Source organism: Neolamprologus brichardi, chromosome 7 (genome assembly GCF_056152115.1).
Source record: "Neolamprologus brichardi isolate AB-2024 chromosome 7, ASM5615211v1, whole genome shotgun sequence".
In the NCBI taxonomy this organism is placed as follows: Eukaryota; Metazoa; Chordata; class Actinopteri; order Cichliformes; family Cichlidae; genus Neolamprologus; species Neolamprologus brichardi.
The window spans coordinates 54,419,305-54,442,036 of record NC_142110.1 but is presented as its reverse complement, the minus strand read 5'-3'; the positions used below and the strand labels follow the sequence as shown (position 1 = coordinate 54,442,036).

General features: G+C 38.1%; 1 protein-coding gene across 2 annotated transcripts in view; it reads right to left on the bottom strand.

Annotated features, from left to right (window-relative positions):
• erbin (erbb2 interacting protein) overlaps positions 1-22,163 on the bottom strand; it is a 51,266-nt gene extending 29,103 nt beyond the window's left edge. Inside the window, exon 1 of one of the 2 annotated variants that reach the window (XM_006796872.3) lies at positions 21,439-22,163. The gene's annotated coding sequence lies outside the window, so the exon portion shown is untranslated. The remainder of the gene's footprint in view (positions 1-21,438) is intronic. The other variant, XM_006796873.3, reaches the window with a different exon arrangement.
• Between the last annotated feature and the right edge of the window lie 569 nt (positions 22,164-22,732).

Here is a 22,732-nt window from a genome sequence, read left to right as displayed (position 1 = left end):
TTTGATCAACTTTAATGAAATGGAAATGATTAAAATCGCACATTTAATTTGATTAAGTATGACACAACGAAAAAGCAGCATCAGCCCGTAGTGTAACGATCAAGACTTAAATAGATTAGAAAAATGGATGTGAAACAACGGTCATGTTTAGCTTCTGGTGCGACTTCCACAAATCACTCAGATCATCATAAAAGGGAAAATTCAACATTTGTCAACCTGGGCTCTCACATTTAAATCCAATATGACTATTAGTCATTATTGTTTCTCACAGTTTCTAATAAAGCACAGAAGTAGGAGGAAGTAGTACCCAGTTGATTTACAATTCTGTTTCTTTCAATAGCCACGGGGCTGCCGGCTATGTTTACTTTTGGTCGTCTTACTTTTGGTCGTCTTACTTTAGTCTGCGATATCTGATAAATTTAACCTCCCCGGAAAGCTGTAGGAGGCTGTCTCTTGCTAGTCTGTAAATCCCATCTCCACATCTGAGGAGGAGGGTAAAACTGTCACAATGGACAAGGCAAACAAACACTGGAATTTAAATGGAAATACTTGTTACTAGAGAATTAGACTTAAAAATAATAATGCAGCCCAAAATCTGTCCCAAAGCACTGTACACTGTCTGGTGTGTAACGGCTCTCCAGGCACTTTTGCAGACGGACCTCTCAAAGCAGTTGGCAAGCTGCATCATGCACACTCAATACTATTATTTCTTCCAAGGGAGTGGGCTGCCAATTTTTTCCTCAAATTTGCATACACTGCACATAATCACTGCCAGTGAATCAATCCACACAGATTTTTACTGAACAAAAATAACTTTTATTTTAGGTCTTCGGTAAATATCCTGGAAAAGACGGACTCTTTCTGTTTACCATTTGGGAAAAGCCAATTTTCACATCTAACTTTCCATAAATATGGCAAATGTGATGCTGTTCAATGAAGTGGAGGATATAAATTCAAAAAGTAAGCCATGAGTCAGCCATTATTTTGGAAATCCTTGTCCTTGACTGGTTTCATGCAAAGCTCTCTACAGCAAAATAAACTGATATCGATAAGCCAGAAAATCTTTTCTGCTCTCAGTGTGGATGAACAGATTAAAAGGTGGATAGGAAGGGTGTTGTTAAGCACTGCTGGAAATTAAATGCATGTTTTCTATAGATCAAATCTACACAATTTTTCATCAAAGTGCAGTACACACTATTGAATGTGACTTTGGTCAACAGGTGCTTTGTTTGGACCATGCAGAGAATGACTTTCCCTCCCCCTTGTCTTAATCTGAGTATTGTCATAGAAAATCATCTCAGAATACTTCATCCGCTCTGTATCTTGTCTGGCTGACAGAGCCGCCGAAGTGTGAAAGACTTTAAATTTTTGTTGCATGCTATATGTGGGTGAGAGTATTTCAGTTAGACTTTGCTACAAACAGCAACAGCATACTTATTTTAGGGGTGATATTGGGCCAATAAAAAGTAAAAGACAGACCTCTTTTTCTAGAGAGTGCAAAGTAGTAGAGACGGCAGTATGATCTACTTGTGTGCCACAGCTTTTCTGACAATTCAGTCCACAGTTGTCCCAAATGCAGAACCAGTCAGCTATTCTTCCATTTCCCACTCATTAATAATGGCTGCATGTATGCACTCACCCACACTCACATGAAGTATGCACATGTAAAAGGCTGTCAGCCTCCCACACAATCTTCTCTATGGAAGAGGCCAGCTCATGTATAAGTACTTAGAGTAATCTGGGCCATCAGCAGAGGAGACGACAGAGGGCCTGCCTCCATTCAACCCAAGCAAGAAGAAATAAACACATGTATGATGCATGCTATTAAGAGTGGTCAGAGAGGGAGGAGGGAATGCAGCATGAATTAACAGAGAAGGTGTAGTAATTATGAGTTAATGTAAGGTATGCAAAAAACAAACAAAAAGGTCAGGCAATCAGTGAGACTTTTTACTTAATACCGGTATTTACAGTATTTGAATTTATGACGACATACCTGAAAAACTTTGTTTTGTATCTTAAACAAAACCATTTTTTAATGCATCCGGAGTGTTAGTTATCAGAGCCGAAGAGCTGTACTGCCACGTAAAAACTGTTTTTTAATAACACTATTATTCAAGGTGGTGCGCTGCTTCGACGTGACGACGAACAGAAATGGACAAGATATGCTGCACTGTAGGGCTGGCTGGCCCAAAGAGTAATCTGGAAAGCAGCACACTAATGAGAACCGTACTGTCTACAACAGATAGGTTTATCCACTGACCTACATGTTACGGGACTGATGACTGACCACACTCACCCAACTTCAGTCGATCAGGAGCTTTTGACTTCTTAAATAAGAAAATTCAAGACATGCAACGGAGATTTCCAGACATGTTAAGCTCTTGGCTGACTGACATTTTCTTTCTTAGCCTACTTATTTCGGCAAAGTATTTACTTGAACCATCGTGCTAGTAAGTGCTTAGGCTGATGGGACAGAAAAGGTTAAAAAGTAAAAAAAAACAACCAAAAAACTAAAAAAAACCAACCACTAGCTATATTTATTCATAGATTTTCAAACTGTGTGGGTGTGTGTGAATAGTCAGCATGTGACTTTGCAGGCACACTTTCTGTGTAACAGTAAATGAAACAATCTAGAGGGCAAGCCAGTCACAGAATCCCACTTAGTTCTCCCACTCAGAGCCAAAAAAAAAAACAAAAAAAAAACCCACTTCCCTGTCACAACCCTCTCCCTGTAACTTAAGTGCCTCCCGGGTCAGTGGTGTTGCTATAGATACTACAGTGAATTGTAGAAGCAGCTTTCAGACATAAAAAGTCATTCACAAAACACACAGCTGAGCTCACTTATTAACTGCGTATGTGAATGCGTCTCACTAATAAAATACAGAAAAGGCTGTACAGAAAGAGGTCTATGCAAGAGAACTGTACAATGAAACTGTGAAAATGGCACATTTTCAGTTTTTACCATCCATTTCATGCCAGAAATATCTGTGTGAATTCTGTAAAAGGTCACCAAGGTCTTCCACTGTGGCCAACAAGTATTCAATGGCCAACTTCTAGTTTATCCAGTAGTAGCAGTAGTTTGCTTTAGTGACTAATAAGTCCCAATTGAAAATAATTGGGGTAATTCCCCATCAAATGCTTTCCACAGAAAGGATTTGTACACTGAGGTAACCAGCAGTTAAGCTCAGATATAATACCCACACTGTAGTAACTTGTGCTCTGTCTGTCTTTGTTTTGGTGACTAACTTTTCTCATCTCCATGGCATGCTCTGTTCATTTCTTGTCCTCTGTCAAATTAGCATCTGTACCCATTTTACAAACTGAGCAACTCACTTCAAACTTTGAGTCACAGCTACATTATGTGCCAGTCAGCTCAAAAACTGCCTTTGAATCGTTGCTTAAGGATCGTGAGCATTAATCCATAACCATAACTTCATTTCAATATTAACACTGTAGTGTTGAAAATGAAACTGCAAAACATCTGATGAGTTTATTCTGAAATACAGACTGTTCCTGTTGTGTAATAAAGGCTATTCTGCAAAACACTGCCAGAAAGCTAAACGTCATCCAACTGTATGTACGGAAATATTGTTCTCACAGAAATGCGTAACTAGCTTTAACAGGAATAAAAAGAGAAATAGGCTGACAAGTACATCACACTCTAAGATTGGGAAACAGAGGCTTCACAGCTCAGCTAGTACACAGTATGGGATGAAATCTTCATTCTTTTCACACGGAAACAACAAGAACACTCTCACAAGTTTCCTAAGAAAAATGATTTGATGATGGACATTTTGAAATTATTATCATAACCAAAGATGCTGATGCTCAAGACTCAATGAGTCAACTTCACTACTTTGTTACTCAGCAAGCCTCACTATGGGGAACAACCTAGGGCCAATCACGGAAGCTCCACTCCTGCCATGCCTACAGGAACATAAGCACAATGGCAGCTGAAACGGAGGTTGTGCACCTGCACTTAGATATTTTATTGAAAACATAATTAGAAAATAAAGCATTTATGATTTAGAATTCACGTACTAACGTTCAACTTTCACTCGGACCAATTCTCATCATTTTATATTTTTCCAAAAAGGTTTTTCTTTCTTTTCATTTAAATGAAGCAATGCTTTTTGAGCTTTTAAAGCCCTTAGTCATTGTTGGAGTTTCTAGGGAAATTAAACAGCAATAGGAGATCAAATTAATTGTAAGCACATCAACTCTCAAAATAGACAGCAGGTATTGTTGATGCACCTTCGTGTGCATTTGTATGTATCATGAGTTCAATTGAAATGCAAGTATAGCGTTTGACGGCAGCAAACGGCTTGTGTTATTTATAGTACTTGTCTGGTTGATATGGCAGAATGTGATTAGTATGGGGTAGCTCTTGCCTTATGAAAGGAGCTTTTGATCCAGATTGCAGGGAACTGTTACATGATTTCTGAGCCACAGCTGAAATTTTACATTAGAGATTATGGCGACAGAAACAATACAGCAGCGAGGAAAAGAGGCACATAATGACCCGCAAACCCCATGGGATACATTTGAACTGCTACTCACTGTGATGGAAAAGGAAAGGGAAAAAGTCACTTCCTTAATTTGGGGAGGAGTGCTAGTCATTTATAGATGCGTTTCTAAAATGCAACTTTAACTCCTTTTAAAACTGAATCTTATTCTTTACCATTCTATTTGTCAGTGGAAAAACAAAGTGCAGAACACAAGTTGCGAGATTTACACAATGCTTATTTTCTCAAATGTCAAGTTGCACAACCTTTAAAAGAACTACAATCCTTGTATATTTCAACATGAACAAGCACATACTAGCATGAGACAAATTGTGGTGAAATTCAACTTCAGTATTCAAACCACACTTAAAACATTTCTACATCTGTAGACTAAATGCAGACTACTCAGATTTGTAGTCATGATCTCATGCTTGTATAAATATAGACACATAAACAAGATGATCACTAATATTGATATTTACAACACCATCAAAGAATTTTTTTTAGTTCACAATTTTTGCAAAACATTGTGAAACTTGATCTAAGATCTAGCAAGACTCCTTTCAATTTTAATTCTGTAAACCCCAAACCTTTGTTAGCTGTAAATTTGAAATTACAATGAACTCATAGTATGAAGTACAGCTGAAATTAAAGTTGGTACAGTAAAACTGTGTTCTTTACTGAAGAAACATCACAATAAAATCCCTGGAGATTTCCTTTCCTCGGGCCACCTCATTAACAACATTACATTTAAATCCAGCAGGCACAACAAGAGAAGTGTTGCTTGTCAATAATGCAGATAGATGTTGAGTTAAGACAACAAAAATCAAGCTGCTGACTAAGACATACAGTCAAGTTTTTCTACCCCACATATTCTTAATCCAAGAAAAAGTGTAATTTTTTTTTCCAAATCACAAAACAACAACAGACTAGAAATACAGCTGAGACAGGTAGAAAGGCAAGCCTGTTGTCAGTATCTGTAGCAGCTAAGTGGAACCTGAACTTCCAGTTTTGCTCCCTCTTTGCTTTTGGTTCTCACCAGCGATCTTAGGTCTCAGTGGTCTTGCGTGACAACTGAAAACAAAACCGTGATTGTTTTCTTTGAATTTCTGGTGAAATGAGGCAGTGCAACCTGATCTCCAACAAAGAGCTTTTACAACATCTTCCCAATTTTCTCCTCTAAACAGATTGGCTCTGACAGAATACACTCATACTAACGAGAAGCATATCAATCTCAACACTTGCATGTGCCCTACAAAAACTCCTCAAAATTGGAATACTGGAAGGCTTTGGAAATGTAAAACACAACAGTCCATTATCACTGCTAAACATGCTGAAGCTCTAGAAGGAAAACACTCAATGGGAACACTTAGCTGTGAATCAGTTGTTAAACAACGTGCTTATAGTAAACGACACAAAACTGCTCAAGAAAACTAAAGAATTTAAATATATGTAATGACTGCAGTGGACAAAAATCTGCACAAACTCAGGCCATTATCTGCTTCAACCATCCCAACAATTTGCACTATTGACTAACAACACACTGTTTAAATATGCAATCCTCCCACATACTATGTTACACAGCTATATGCCTCCACCCCAGCTAAGTCCACTAGGATATTTACTCAGAAAGCATTTAAGTTGATTTTAATGGGTGTCATTCTGGGATGGCAAATCCCTTCAAGTTCCATCCTTATTTAGTGCCCTGTGTGTCTATTTAAGTTTATTTATTTTATTTTTTTAAATGACACATGCACGCACGCAAAGAAAATCCTTTAAATATACAAATGGAGATGTACTTGAGGTAGTCTTATTTTCAACTCATTTATTCAGACACTGAGAACTAAAGAGATGGCGGGATCTCCAGAAGAATGATGACAAACAGGGAAAAGGTAACTCGCGTCCAAAGATGGTGTCTTCTCTGCCTTACACAGGGAAGAAGCATGTTCAGAAACTTGCCTTCTGCGTAAGCTACTAACAATCTGTCCTACAATTTGCTTTTTTTCCCTTTAAATGTTAGAATGTCAAGTAGTGTGTCTCAATTCCTCCCTCATTTCATTATATTTTGCTCGGAAAATTGAAAACGGTGCAGTGACTTTTTGAAATGTGCATTCATACACTGGAATACAATATCTAAGGCAAAAACAATTCTAAAATGTTGTTTGGTAGGACCACCTTTGTTTAACTCTTTCCTATCATTTCTTTAAGTAGTTTTCAGGAATAGTCCTCCAGTGTCCAAAGCTTCTCTCAGATGTGAGCTGAGTTTTGTTCTGTTCAGATTATCCCACATTGCTTTAATACTGTTGATGTTTGGGCTCTTGGGAGGCCAATCCATGACTAAAAAAAAGTGTTTGATTGTGTGTTTTTAGGCCCAGGTATGGTTTCACTGCATTAGCAGGTTGTTTGACATATCATCGTCATGATTATTGGGCTTCCAAGTCTTTAAAAATTTATAACAATACACAAAATGTATGAAGATGTTTTAGAATTAAACAATGACGAGTCCTAAAATCTTATTGCCCCTGAGAAGATATTCAGTGTAGTTTGGTATGAAGCCATTGTGTAGAAAGTAATACAATTTGTTGCCAACGGAGTGTAACAGTGATCAAGTAAATACAGCAAATCCCAGACTTCTTGAAGTTGTGTGCATGGTGTTTTTGCCAGACAACTTTGTTGTTTACCCTCCCATTTTTTCTGGGACACTCATCAGGTGATGTCATACAGTCTTAAGATATGGCTTAACTGTGCAACTGAAAGAACTGGAAGGCGTGGCATCAGTTAGGTGTGGGAACATGAAGAACACAAGAGTTATAAATAAATTAATGAAAGGAGACGGTATGACTGGAATTTGAAAATGAGTTTTCATATATAAGCTGAGATCTTTAAGGAGATTAAAAGACAACGAATGAGAAAATGGACACTCTTTTACACCATCTCTCCTTTAAAAGTGTCCTCTACAGAGGACTGTAATTCTGCTCTGACCGAGTACAAGATGAAACATGATGTGGCCATGTATCAGCAAATCAACGACAACCCCAGATAGAGCATCTGAATGATAAGCAGTAGTGTTATGTATGTTACATTACAATCTAACAATTCTTGAGTTAATTATGCAAGTTGCAAAATCAGTACAAAAGCCACAACCTTTTAAGAACTACCTTGTTGTGTCTTTGGAAGCCACTTCCTGGCAACATAAAGACTGACAACATTTCTGCTGAGATGTGCAACAACGTGGGTATCCTGTGAGATGGGTTCACCACAGTCGTTAATTGACGTCAGGTTTCTATTTCACCGTATACGCAATACCAGCCCACGGAGTGCAAGATTTCCTAGTGAGCGCCATTTGCAAAAGTTCTACAGCAGACTTGTCTAATACAATAAGTAAACTAAAACTACAAAGTGTTTTAACTGCAGGTAACTGTTACTGTGAGAACAAAGACTATTTCTGAGTCACATCTGTATACTAGTACACAAATGTAATAAAGTAAAAAAAATTAGTTAAATACAGCTTATTCTTAAGCATCACCTGCATGACATTCCATCTCATTGCTTGTAATTGTTATTTTTTTTAACTTATTATTTTTGTATCTCCCCTTTTTTACTTGATACCCCATTTCTACAATGCACATAATGTCTGAGAGGTCTAACCCCAAGGAAAGAAACCAGAATGAGAAGAAGCACTTTCTAGATCGTCTCTCCTTTTAATGTTTGCTCTACAGGAGCCTATAACTCTGTTAAAAACAATTACAGGATCATTTATGATGTGGCTGTATCACAAATCAGCAAAAACTACTCAATTTTAAGACCAGAATGAGATTAGCAAAGAGCTGCAAGATAAACAGGTCCACTGCTGACCTGCTTAAAGGTTTTGCCTAGATGGCTACATAAATGTAATACAATCCAAACTGGACAACAGAGGTAATTCTTTCCTGTGCACAGCATGTGAAAACTCTTACAAAGATCAATGCATTTGCATGTGAAGATAATCCTTATGGTTATAAATAGCTGCCTGCTCCAACATCCTGTCTGCCGGTAAGTATTTAGTTAAATATGATATCCAGCTAAATATGAACCTTTGAGATCCTTTGCACAGAGAAAATACTGATACAAACTCTCTGACAACAACAACAAAAAAAACCTATGCATGTTCATCTTTTTCTTCATGCAAAATACACTTAATGCAAGTCAAATGTACATTTTAAAAATTGGAATTTCTTTTATGTATATTGGATTGGCTTAAGTACCATTTTTCTGTAGAACAGCATGTGACACACAAGAACAAACATCAACAGCAGGAGACACATGGCGCTCTGGCCCAACGTATTGGGCTTTTTATGCCAACTATCTATTCTACGCAAAGATAAATCTCACATGACAGTCTGAATACATACGGCTACCTTTTTCTCTACACTAGCTTATCTGGTTTACAATGAGGTACAGGCAGATCCTTAGAGTTAGCATGTTGATTGAACAAGGAGTTCAAGTGCTATGGGACAAACATTGGCTTGTGCTCAACTCATGAAAAGCAGGAGGGCTATCTGCTCATATACTAGGCAGCTGTGAATTAGTGAATTATTATTCTTTAATGCAGTGATAACAATCACAGTAACTGAGAACATCTATGGCAATTGTTTTTAAAACAACTTAGTGAAAAATGGTACTTCCACACTAAATACAGATACAGGGCTAAGGCAAGGTAAGTATCCACTATAGTCACTTCTTTGTTTGTATTTAGCCATGTGAGAGGGAGGGGAAAAAAGGGGAGGGTGATACAGTCTGCCAAGTCTCAATAACCAGGTCAGACACATTCAGGTCAGAGCCATGTATCCATGTAGACAACTGCCGCATTTTCCTTCTGCAAAGCACAGAAGTGGATAACATTCCCCTTTGTCTTTTTAAAAGTCAAAAAGTCTGATCATTAAATGCCATTAAAAAAAAAACAAAAAACCCAAACAAACAAAAATAAAAAACAGAAACCCAGTAAACTATGAAACTGAGGATAGACTAAAATGAAACATACATGCTTCCCCCTACTCTCATTAGCTCAGCTTAACCTTGTGCAAAGCACTGTTATCAGTTTATCTTGTACAGAAGAAAATAAATAGCTCATTTTCCCCTTGAAAAAACAACAACTATGAGATCATGTATAAAGGTGAGATTGCAAAATACAGATTATCAAAACTACTAGAACAGACTAGCTGTAGACTTCCTTTTCAAACATTTCTACCTACAATATAAAAACCACAAAAGACCAAGCTGTTAAAACACACTGTCAAGCAGAAGTCTGGCTTTTTGCATCTAGTTGATTTATCTTGCAAATCCAGTATTGTACAGGATCCTGCAAACAATTTGATGGTCTAAAAGTGGCCTCAAAGCAAACAGCACAACTAAGCAGATGCTCTACAAGATACCGGATCACATGCTGAAGGACAAATGCAATCGTAGTTCACTATTTACAGCTGTTCTTTCTATAAGAAACTCAAATGTAAGTGAATTTTGCCAAACAAGTTGAATTCACAGAAGAATGTCACTTCTACTTTGTTCACATCATATTTCAAATAAACACATTTGTAAGTGAAAAGATAATGCCAAAGAAGCTGCACATCAAAATATAGATTATAAAAAATTATATAATGTTCAAGTTGTCAATCAATGCCTATATAATTTCTTCAAAATATGTTATACTCCTTAAGGTTTTATCATACACAGTGAAAGAACTTAGTAGATGTGCCTTTAAAAGCAGTAAGCAGCCATTTCTAATTCGTTACTGAACAATAGTTTCAGTCCTCAGCAAACTTTGGCATACCATGCATTTATCACAGTGCTGAAAGGCTGCTTAAACAGTAGCTCAATCATCATTATGCAGCTCTACATCAATAGCCTTCTGTCCCTTGTAATGTGATGTACTTATCATGGATAGAAAATGACCACGGAAATTAGACACTTGTTTGCTGACCTTGGTTTAGGTTACAGGTATCAAATGCACATTCAAGAAAAGCCCTGCATGCAAACAGAGTGGGAAAAACCAAGCACTCAAACAAGTAAATGTTGCACTTCGGACAAAGCCCTGAAGGTCAAACCTGTTCTCATACAGAAACCAGTTACGAAGTGTCACCTGTCATCGCTATTCAGGTTGCAAGACTTGTACATTCATAGTGTCCTTGAGACAAACTGAATAATCGTTTATGGAGCACCTAATAAAATACAAACTCAATTTATTGTATTTCAAACATAGAAGAAGCTCTACTGTTGGTCAAAGTCAGACCTTCGTCAAGCCTGTGAAACTGGATGAATTTCGTGGAAAAAATGACATTTGTTTGTTAACAATCACTGTAAAGGCGTTTTTACAATGTTTGCTGGTGGGATTTACTCCCAGCACAGAGTAAGTGAAACCTGTACCCATGACACCACAGTGGGACCATTTCAAAGTCAATTTGCCACCAAATTAACAGAACATTAGGTACATGATGATGATTGCAGCTATTAAAAAAAACCAAACAAACAAAAAAAACACTTGCCATACACTTGACTATTAAAAAAAAACAAAAAAAAAGATGTTTTGCTGCAGGGTAATATATATGCATCTTAGCTTAAATGTGTCTGTTTAATAACCTAAGATTGGTATATTTTCTGACCTTTTCGAGTTGAGAATGCTCAATGCACACAGAGCTAGTCTGGCAGGTGTATCACGTCTCCTATCCTACAGGGATAGATATTAGACATTAAATCTGATGGACAGTGCAATTAGGGATGTTCCCACTGTTTCAATTCCTTGGAATTGTTTGCCATTTTTGCAAACGATTCCCTTATCGATTCCAGTCGCCCCGAATGACGTCACCACGTTGCGGAGCGTTATTTACCTGGCAGGAAACATGGCGCGTAAGCGGCTCAAACGCTCAAAACTTTGGTTATACTTTACAAGAACGGATGACAACAGGGCAACTTGCAATACTTGCAAAGTAGATATTTCATTTAAGGAAGGAAACACTACGAATATGCAAAAGCATTTGCTCACAAAACACGCGATAACCTTAAATGAATGTCGTGTTTTTAATTCCGCTCCGGACTCGTGAATCTCAACCCAGCAGCAGCGTTAACGTTTGCACGTCCTCTCCCGTTAATGCGGCAGGTAAATAATCAACTAACAGTGCATATTATGTTAGCGCGATCTGCCTTATTACAAAACCTGCCATTACTGTGCGTTTAGGTGACCATGATGAGAGAGAGCGACAGAGTCTGGCTCAGATGCTGGCAGTTCTCGCTGCAGTCTACCGGTACCGTCTCCTTTCAGGCCAGGATAGACGAATGTCACCGAGCAGTGACTAAGTTGTGGTCAAAGGCTTGCACCCATTTGCCACAGCAGATGATTTTCAGTAAGTGAATGTGTTTAATTGTAGGCAGGGACATTACTGGATATTCTTGTGTAATTGCTACTGAATAATTTATGTTATACTTTGTTATTGCTACAGAAGAATATTTATTTTATTATTTTACATTTACAATTTTTTTTCCTGGGGACCCTGTGACACCCCATTGAAGAGCTGTAGGCTGTGGATCTCTTAAGATCTCACTGTTGGGTTTGTAAGGCCATGTTACTCCTAAATTTCTATCTTGTTCAAAGAGAAGATATAAAACAAAGTTCTAAGCTAATCGAACTTAATGTTCTCCTTTTTTTAAAAAAAGAATCGATAAGAGAATCGATAAAGAATCGAATTGTTAAACAGAATTGAAAATGGAATCGGAATCGTGAAAATCTTATCAATACCCATCCCTAAGTGCAGTGCTGAGAAAAATCAGCACAGAATGTTGTGAAAGACAGGCTACAACACACGTGTTATTCCTCCATTTCCTTGTTGCAGTCATAAACAAGATTTCTGCTTCAGCAATGCATTCTCATTGCTTTTTTGGAATTACAAATATTGGGTTTTGAACGTTTTTGTCTTGATTCTGTTCTATATTGTTTTATTTATTCATTTGTTTCATTCCACTGTTGCATCTCATGAGGCATTGTGATTGGCTGGTAAGCAAGTATTTCAAAGCAGCACTGAATTTGTGAGTTGGCCACCATAAACTTCTGACATTGTCAGGACTTTGCCTATAATAATGGCCAGGGATGCCACCACGCTGACATAAAGCAGGTGAAAACACTACAAACTGCTATATAACATGCAACGATTTTTACGATAAATAAAAGACTGAAAAAAGTAAATAAATGGTCCGACAGTGAACTGTTCCTTTTGTGATTTAACCATCAGAATAACTGTGAAACAATCTTGCAATAACTTTTTAGCCAATAGCAGTAGATACGAGAAGCTTCTTAGATTTATAGGCATTGGTATTCAAAACGGTTACGTCCTTATGAGGCAGTAAGGTACCCTTTAACACGTTGAGGCAATCATCTATTTAGCATCACAATGTGTGCACACCAGACGACTTCTTATATAAGTACCACTGCCGTGTTTATTATTTGTCTAACACTTTTTAAAGGTTTATTGGAAACAGCCAGGCTTGTTAAAAGGGGCATCATGGTGCATGTTAAGTAACCAAATTCAGGTTAACAGAACCTCTTTTTTTTGTCATTATGTTGAACCATGCTTGGTAGGGGTTGCCTTAGCAGCAGTGGAAGTGATGTTCATCATATTCATTTGGGGGAAAAAAAAAAGCAGCTTCCTCAGCAAATGTTTTTGTAACATTTTATTAACTTAGTAAAAGGACATACTGAAGAGGTTTTTCCTGCCTTGGGACTGTTTTCATGTTAAGGAAATAACACACTGTAAGATTCATTGAAAATACTCTTCTTTAACTAGGGAAAACCTGTATGACTAACAATAAAAACAAATGTAACATGATCTTGCTTCTCAGGTCAGAGCACAACACTGTTGCATGGCTGGAAAAGTATTAGTCTTGCCAGCTGATCTGAGACAAACTGAGCCAGCTAGAAAGATCGGATCATCCCGCCGCTATCTTCATTGAGCACAACAGAGCTATAGAGCAGGAAAGAGGCAGGAAAAGGAGGGGGATTTTGACTTATTCATAGCATCTCCCAATCAGCTGCAAACACATTGGACTGCACTGACACTCATTAGTTTCTGCTCCACTTCCCCTTTGGGTGCCTTTATCCTCATTACATCTATAAGAGATACTGAAGCCTGCTAAACAAAAAAGTTCCCACTGTCACACATTTCAATAAAGCAAAGGAAGCATCAGTTTCAAATTGGGGGTGTTGGCTGGGGTGGGGGTGGGGGGGTCAAGGGGGCGTGTCTGGGCATTTTTCCATTCTCCTTTACTTTTCATTCAGAAAGCAACATTGCCATTGGTGCCACTGTGGGTTTAGGAAATCACCTGCAAATGAGGAAATACTTAAATGTATCAGTTCATATATTGAGATCTAAAACTTTATGCTGAAGTTCCTGAAGTCCTATTGAGCATACGATTAAGTTTGATTAATAAACATGAGATACATCACGAGAGTACATTCGGCAAACGATTAGCAATAGGTGGCTTTGACTTTCTCACACTAATCTCTTCCTGCTCTAACCTACATTTTTCAATTCAAGTGGACCCTCAAACTGGTCCTCAGAAAAACCATTTATACATTTATGTTCTGTAAAGCTTTGTCAAGATATTACAGGAAACACTATAACAGTATCCAGTAGTACAATAAAAAGTTTATTGTCTCACTTCCCCATTAAGCTTACAGAGGGCAGTTCCATGGGAAGTCAATCACACAGCCGGAGCCCATTTACAGAGACACTTTTTTGTTTTGTTTACTGTGGAAATAATATCATTAGATCTGACTGTTGGTCTAATTGAGTATTTCCAATATAAATTTCTCTGTGACTTGGCCACCCCACACAGTTTCTTCTGTTATCAACCTAAGGAGAACTAACCCAAAATCAAGTTTAGCAGGTCCTCAGCCTGCTGTCAAATATGACACTGTGACCGAACACAAGGATTTGAGGATGCACTGCTGGTTAATTAGTGTGAGCTGGACATATAACATTGTAGGCAGACTATAGTGTATTGGGGTCAGTGATCAAAGTCAGCCTCTGCTGTGTGCTTAAATAACAAAACAGTGAGGTGACTGGAACTCATACACTGAGTTTCTCTCGTTTCCAAACGTTGCCTGTGCAAACAAATAAAACTCAGTTTCACATTATTGATATCTCATCTGAGACCGAGCAGTTAGGTCATCATATCAGAATTTGTTAACTGTACATTATTAAAATACAGATGTGTGCAGTTAATATAGATATAAATGGATCAAAAACAATAATTATGTAGTATTTGTAAGCAGGTGAGTCATTACTGTATTACCTTTACCATTCCATTCCATGATTAATAAACAAGACAAACTGTATTCTATTTACAATACTGACAGTGCGCATTAGTTTATCTTTAATACCCAGCTGTGGCACAAGAAACATAATAAGTGATAATATATGCACTACTCTGAATATTAATTAGGGAAAAAGAAGCGATAACATTAAGTCATTTGAGCTGCATGAGCTGTATACCCAATGAGCTGCAGTGTATCCCGATTCAATGTTGAGAAAACTTTGGATTATATGTGGAAGCTATTTGGCAACATACAGTGAATAATTTAGAGAAGTCTAAATTGGTCACTTGGGAGAAGTCCCTAATTAAAGTTACAAAACCAACGTGATTAGCTGAGAAAGAGGTGTGCAAAAGAAACATTCTACCACCAAGTAAGGATTACTGGAGAAAAACTTATGAGAACCTATAAGTGTATAATTTCTTTCTTTTTCCTGTCTTCATGCATTGCAGCATTACTCATTCATGAATATGAATGTGCCAAGCTGCAAAGAGCCTAATCAGGTTATCAAGCCACACAAAAAATCTCAGTGAGTTTATTTTGAAAGGGTACACAACATTTGACTTTCCTATCCACAAATAATTGTATATATTAACCATTTTTAATAGTGTCTAATACTTTTGTGTGCCTTGAAATCGACCAATCGTTAATCCTTATATCATACTTTTCTAGCGCATTAATATTTCAGCGTCTTGTGTGGAAGATATATTTAATGCATGACACTAGCCGTACAGCTTCCTCAACCAAACGCAAAGGATCTTATCATATGCAGACATTCTGAAAACAATGCGTTGCTCTGCCTACTGCACATCAGTTATACTGTACATTATAAAGGCAGCTTATGGCAATAATACCAAGCTTATCTGTAGCTATTATTACAACAGACCATGCATGGCAGGACTTACTTCTAAGAACCTCTTTCTTTCCTCTTTTCCATTTGATAAACAAACCCCTTTCAAAATGTTTCCATTACACAAGTTCCTCTACAAAGAATGTCACATTTTCACACCACTAAGAAGTCTGATGCCATTTTTTCCCCATATATTTTTAGGGCAACTTGGAGCATTTAATGGTTAGGTACCAATTACTAAACATGCATTTTACTAAACATACCTGTGCTGATTAACACCAGGACTGAATGAGGCAGAAATACGCTGTGCTAACTGGGTCAGAGAAGCAGAGAAATCATTGGGGGAGAAGCTGAATACACAGATGTATTTAAAGCCAACACACCAGCATGCCAAATGGTATGCAAATTTACACTTTTCACACATAACAAGTCAATACACAGACTCACTGAACTTGTTATGGACCATCCACCCACTCTATGAGAAGCCTACATTCTACTTTATAGGCTATTCATTAAATATTGATGTCTAGAGGCATTGCATTACTTCCCATTTTATTAAGCCAGCTTTTAACAACCCCTGGGCATCAGACCAAGGGGAGAGAAAAAAAAGAAATCCATAAATGTAGACTGTATATGCTATGTTGCCACTGTCCCAAAATCCTTCCTTAGGATGTCAAAATAAGGTGCCCAAAGGGGAAAAAACTAAAATCTTTCTTAAACGCTTTGATGCATCTTCAACAGCAATCATAACAAATTAGCCAATTCTATATTACTCTAGAATTAATTTCGAAGAGAAGCGTAAGTGTTTTTTATACAGCTAGACCTAGGTCAGTTGGACTGAAAAGCTGGCATAAATTATAAATATCAGCTTGGGACATCCCTAGTCTTAATATAGCCTGTTCCACATCAAATTAGCTGCTTCAGTTACTGTATGAAGAGCATGTCACAGATAACACTCCCTCCAATTAATCCCATGCAATCATCAGCACAGACATGCACATCCCCATAAAAATCATCCTCTACCATGTTTGAAAAAGAAACATCTGCAGCTATAGTCTCTTTCACTGTCATCCTCTAATTCTGCACAAGTATGATAACAGTTTAACCACAACTGGCTCACATAAGGTAGCACGAATCCCATGATCTTGCATTGTTACGTGACTGCACTTCTAACCTCAAACATGTGGTCCGTGCTTTCAATCAAATCAACCATTTTTGTCCCACTTTGGTACAAGCTTTTGCGTGCTTGTCTTGCATTTCTTGGCAGAATAAAAAACAACAACAACAAAACACTGGTCTTTTCAGGGATTCACAGTTATCCTGGAAAACTGCAAAGGCCCAAAGGCTGATGGTCATAAAACAAAAAATCTAAACCAAAACAAAACACATACATATGAGACCCACATGAAAAATAGAAAGCGGTTCGTCTCCCTGTCAGTCACGTCTAAAGTAAAATAAACACACAGATGACATTTAACACTCTGGCTGTAGGACTCCTATAGGTTCAACTTCAGTTTCCACATGGAAGTGAAAACACTTCTATAATCCATAACAGTGAAGGTGCCTCTGGATAATGCAATAGCCAAACAAAACAGTGGTTGATACCAACAATAATTTCAACAAATTACTGGAATGAAGTTCATCAATACTATGTTGTGATGATCATGTTTTAACTGGCCTTGTTGGGATTGCTGCAAAGTAAAGGCCCCGCTATGTTACAAAAAAATAAAAGTTCTTAAAGGATGGAACACAACTAGCCTCGCACTACTTACCATGAAAACATTTTTTTAATACACCAAGACAACCAGCTCGTGATGTGTGCTATCAACTCTTCTGCACTGTTACCATTTCTGAAACATTAACTGAAATGAAAAAAATAATAAATTACTTAAATTTTATAAGCAAAATGTTCCAAGCAAGAGAGTGAGAAGCAGAAAAATCAAAAAATCTTCTCTCTGACCTGACTTTCAATTATCATCTTATCATCCACGACTAGGAACTTCGTCTTCTTTCAACAACGTCTTTTCTAAAGCCAGCAGGCTTACACTTTTTCATTTGTATGCATTTTAGTGAGAGAAGAGCCATGTAACTACCCCACAGAGATCAATTAGAACTTTCTCAAGGATTTCTGAAGAAGACACAGAAACTACCTCCATCCTACTCAAGTGACTACATGTTTAAACATCAGGAACACACACATACATAGACACACACACACACAAAGAAAAAAAACATCTGTATAGCAACTTCTTGGGGTGCTATGAGTTTTAGGCTAGATCAATAACAGTTATGCTTTGGAGTGTATTAGCAATTTTGCAAGTGGTGTACACAGCCCATATTAGAGAAATTTTCACAGCTGGTTACAGTTAGTCACACAGAAGCCCATCAGCATAGCAACTTCAACTGCTGCTTAGCTGACACAGGTGGAAACAATTGACAACTGATGGGTCATTAGTCATTTGAATTTCATCATGTGATTGGTGGATCTGAAACCACCAATTTAAACTAATTTATCCATCTGTCAGTGTCCTTGTCTTTGTTTTTAAATCAGCAAGCTTAAATTGCCAAAGTATCACAATTAAAGTCTAACATTTACTTTTTTCGTCATTTTAGGTTGTAAGCATTGCCCGTTTTTTCCTTCAGCTTTTTCATCCAACCTAACAACGACTTCTACATAAATTGCATCAACTAGTTTAAAAAATATATACATATTGATCTAATATTACAATCCCAAAACTTAACTGGTTTCTAACACTGTTTTCAACACATCTCTGCAATGATGCCACTGATTCCCACATCAGGGTTTCCACCACAAAACCTACAGGCTGCTAAGAGTGCAGTTGCTCAGATAGAACGGCAGAACTGAGTGTGTGTAGTTTTACTCACAGGAGGACAAAAGTGCGAGACTGAGAGAGACAGACACTCATTTCTAATTTCCGCATTCAAGGTAAGATGTCTCTATACCACAAGGCGAGCACTTCATATTTAACCTCTTTTACAAATTGTCGGGCCTGTTTATGAGCTGAACAGGTAAAACATTAAGTCAAATTTTAGACAAGTTCTTTAGTAACTTTTCTATGTCTAAAAATGGTCAAGTGGACTTTTAATACACTGGAGAAATCCTTGCACATGCTGACAAAGTATTCCCTGCATTCTGTTATTTCACAAAACGCCTGAAGACATGGGACAAGTACAATAGCACTGAATCAATCAATATAGTCTGCATGTAAATGAATGATGAGGAATGTGACAACACTTCTCGGGTAACCACTACAAACACAGTTTAGATTAAGGAAAGTTATTTCCCCTCAACTCTTCCAACAATACTCTACATTTCTAACATGATGACTCAGTCACCTGCCAGGAGCAATTTATTAGAGACACAACATAAATTCTACCACATTCACACAGGAAAGTCTGTCACAGCAAGGATCAGCTAATTTCCTAACGTGGTAAACACTTCTCACAGGGTGTCTCAGTCGTCGGTCAGCCACCAACTCGTCAACAACATCACATGCGCAGTTAGTCACCAAACATGTGCTCTTTGGACTAGCACACTACATGTTACCTACTAACAACAAAGGTAGAAATAAGGATACGAGTCAGATCAAGGCTAGACACGCTGATGAGGAAATGAGCACTTGTATGGTCACAGAAGCAGAAGATTAAGGAGGGGGGAGAAGAAAAAAAAAAAAGGTTTCCTACGTGGTATAAAACGTCATCAGAAAAGACATGTTAAGATCCAGTGACAATGAAAAGCACCATGTTACGTACTTGTTTAACAGCCAACACCAGATGTAAACAAAAATAGATAAGCCTGTACAGCCACTTTTCCATCAGTAGATATACCGCTGACTGTGAGTTTAGCAGGATCACTCATTGTTTAAGAAAAGCTTTTAACATGATATACTCATAAGATAAGAAACACAGTTTTACTGCTTTTGGCAGCGTCTTGTCTCCGACTGACACAACAAACTTTCAGGCAAGTGGAACAACACTTCTTTGACACCGGTGCGAGAAAAGAACAGTAAAGGAAAGAGCCTTTCTTACAGTGAACCTTATCTTCAGTTCTAGATAAGGTCTGTTGTAAATGATTACATGAGGAACTTGATAACCAAAATGCCATGACAGGCCTTCAATACCTCCATGAAACCAGTGTACTGTAAGAATACTATACACACTTCTGTTAGTGATATATAAAATACTCAATACACAGCTTCTCCCAATGAGTGGAACTGTATCTACAAGAATACAAAATTAGTGTACACAAGCACCTTTGGGAAAACATCCAAAATTCTGGCAATTCTCTGCTTACATTATATATACTTTGAGTCAGTTTCATTACCAATACCTGAATAATCTTCTCCAAACAGCTGAATATCAGCTGGTAGATAAAGGGCCCATAACATTGACAAGCAGGGGAAGATGGAGCCTAGTCTTTGTTTACATTTTATTACAGCTGGGAGAGCCTTTAAAGACTGATCTGATAAGGTTTCTGTTTGCTTGACTGACAGCTCTAAATACCTAATTCAACGGTTGAGTTTTAAATCACCCTGGAAGACATTCATGTGCCAGCCACTGACAACACCTGTGAGATTGAAAAATTCAATTACAAAACACTGTGCCCGAAATGCACGTATAGTATTGAAAATGAACGTGTAATTGTACCGCAATTGTGTATGTATTCGCACAGTTATGGTTGCAGTAGCCTTTGACACTTCCACGCACGTGAATTTTGAGTTTAAATAATACTTTTCATTAAGTGAAAATCTGTTATCATGACATCCATAGTTAGTATCTCAACTTACTACTAAATATTATCTCTGACAAGACTCCACCTGGTTCAGTAAGTTTGTAAAGTTATGTTATGAAATCTAAGATAATCTACACAGATGCATAAATATCTCCGATTCACCTCTAAACTGTACTTTATAGTCAATTACGTTCCAGTGAGAAGTTGCGGATTTAATCTAGCGTATCTTACTAACGACACTCGATCCCGGTCTTATTGCTTGTCTACCTGAGCGTTGCCTTCATGGTGCCCTGAGACTCAACCTGATTGCATCTCCTTACACCATTTCCCAGAGCGGTGAATGACGAACACTAACAACAAGTCGACAGGCTAGGACAGACCTGCTGAAATTCCTCAGAATAGTCCTGAATTTATCCCGGATCTTAACGGGATTAAATTACAGTGGAGTTAAGTGAGGACACTAATCTGATTAATGAAGCGGCGAGAAAATGAAAACGCCAATATGTTGATAAGTACGGCGCGCTAATCCGTCCTATACAGTGTAGGCGCAACAAAAGATGCGAGTGTTGCTATTGCGGTGCAGTTATTAATGGCTGGTTTTATGAATAGTATCATCAACACTTATAGACTGACAGCTTGAAATGTACTACACCGCTTTCTAAATCGATTAAATTAGTGCCAAGCGAGCCACATCGCAAAGGGGCAAAAGCATATGATGCGAAACCTTCCGAAAACACAGCTGCTCAAGTCTGTTAATACAGTCTAAAACCTGTTGTTTTAAACCAACAATGCTCTCACAGCCATTACTAAACTACAAGCACTCGGATAATACATTATCGTATAATTCCACATTTAAAATCAACCGCATTAATGCGAGACTTCAAGTGGGACAACCTGAGAATGGGACCTCAGCGATACAACGCTACAGCTAGCGTTAGCATGCTGTGTGGGGCCCCGCAGAGAAGCAGTAACTTGCGCAAACAAAGACACTTACCTGAGTTACTGTCGGGTCAGCGTCTCATTTAATGATATCCAGCTTATGTGCAGGCTGATACTACCCAACAAACACCTTGAGAAGTGGGCATTAGCTGGTTTCACTGGTTTGCTTCACGGCAGTTCAATTGGGTCTGGCTAGTGTTAGCAGCTAGCTAGTATTGCCTTACTTAGAGAGCAACTCGAAGCTGGCCCAGTGCGTACATTCTCCTCAGCGAGCCGCCCTCAAGTTTAACGTTGTCCCTCTCAGTTTTGAGACATAAAAATATTGCCTTGTGGCACAGCCAGACTGACCGACGACGAAGACAAGAGCAAAAATGGTCCTTAACTGATGAAAATTAATGACACAACATTAAAAAAATCCAAAATGTCCACTACATTCAGCAAGGAAATACAAAAGGCAAAACTGCGAACCACCTCCGGCACAGCGAAACCTTTTCCTCTAAAGTGTGCCGCACCCAGATGTTTTCGCTCATAATTTCCAGGTCTTCGCTCATTTACAATAGGCGCAGCTCTACAGACTGGAACGAAGCTACATTGAGGCTGTGGGGCACAGCACGAAGTGGCGAGTTTCTTCTCTGCGACCTCCGCGGGTACATGGAGAAAGCTGTCCACCAGTAGTCGCCTTTCCAGCCTCACCGAGCCCCGGGGACGACGCTTTCACTATCTCACCCAGACACTGCTAGTGATTCCGCTTATCTTCCTCTGTGCATTGACTTATTGACACTGTTTTCCCTTTCAAATAGGCTACAGGATATTCACACAGACTGCAAACACGTATACAAACCAGACCGACGAGGTATTTTATTAACCCATTTACATATAACGTACAAAAAAAGGTGTTTGTACGGTTTGCAGCAGCCTTCATCGTTCTTGTTATGTCGTGGCGCCCTCTGGCGTAAGTAGAAGTTTTTTGCATTTCACTGGAAATTTAAATTAAATAGAATAATATTGGCCTTTTTTCTAATTATTTTTAATGGAGATTTAAAGATAGCCCAAAGATATATCCATTAAAATAGCCAAGTGCCTTTCAAGCATAGAATTTACCCCATAATGTTTGAAACTTAAAAACAGGTGTGTTCAATGTAAAAGGCTTGAACAGTCTAACTTCTAGTGTTAACCCTCTAAACGACTTAATGAAGTTGTCAGGCCACCAAGAGTAGGTAGCTGATAAATGTAATATTATGAGGCAGCAGAAAGAAACAGTTGAAAAGAGGATTTTAACTATATTGTGAATCTAGTAAGGGTATGTTAGCTTCTATGCTTGGATACCTGTAACTAAAGCCTGCTGTTAG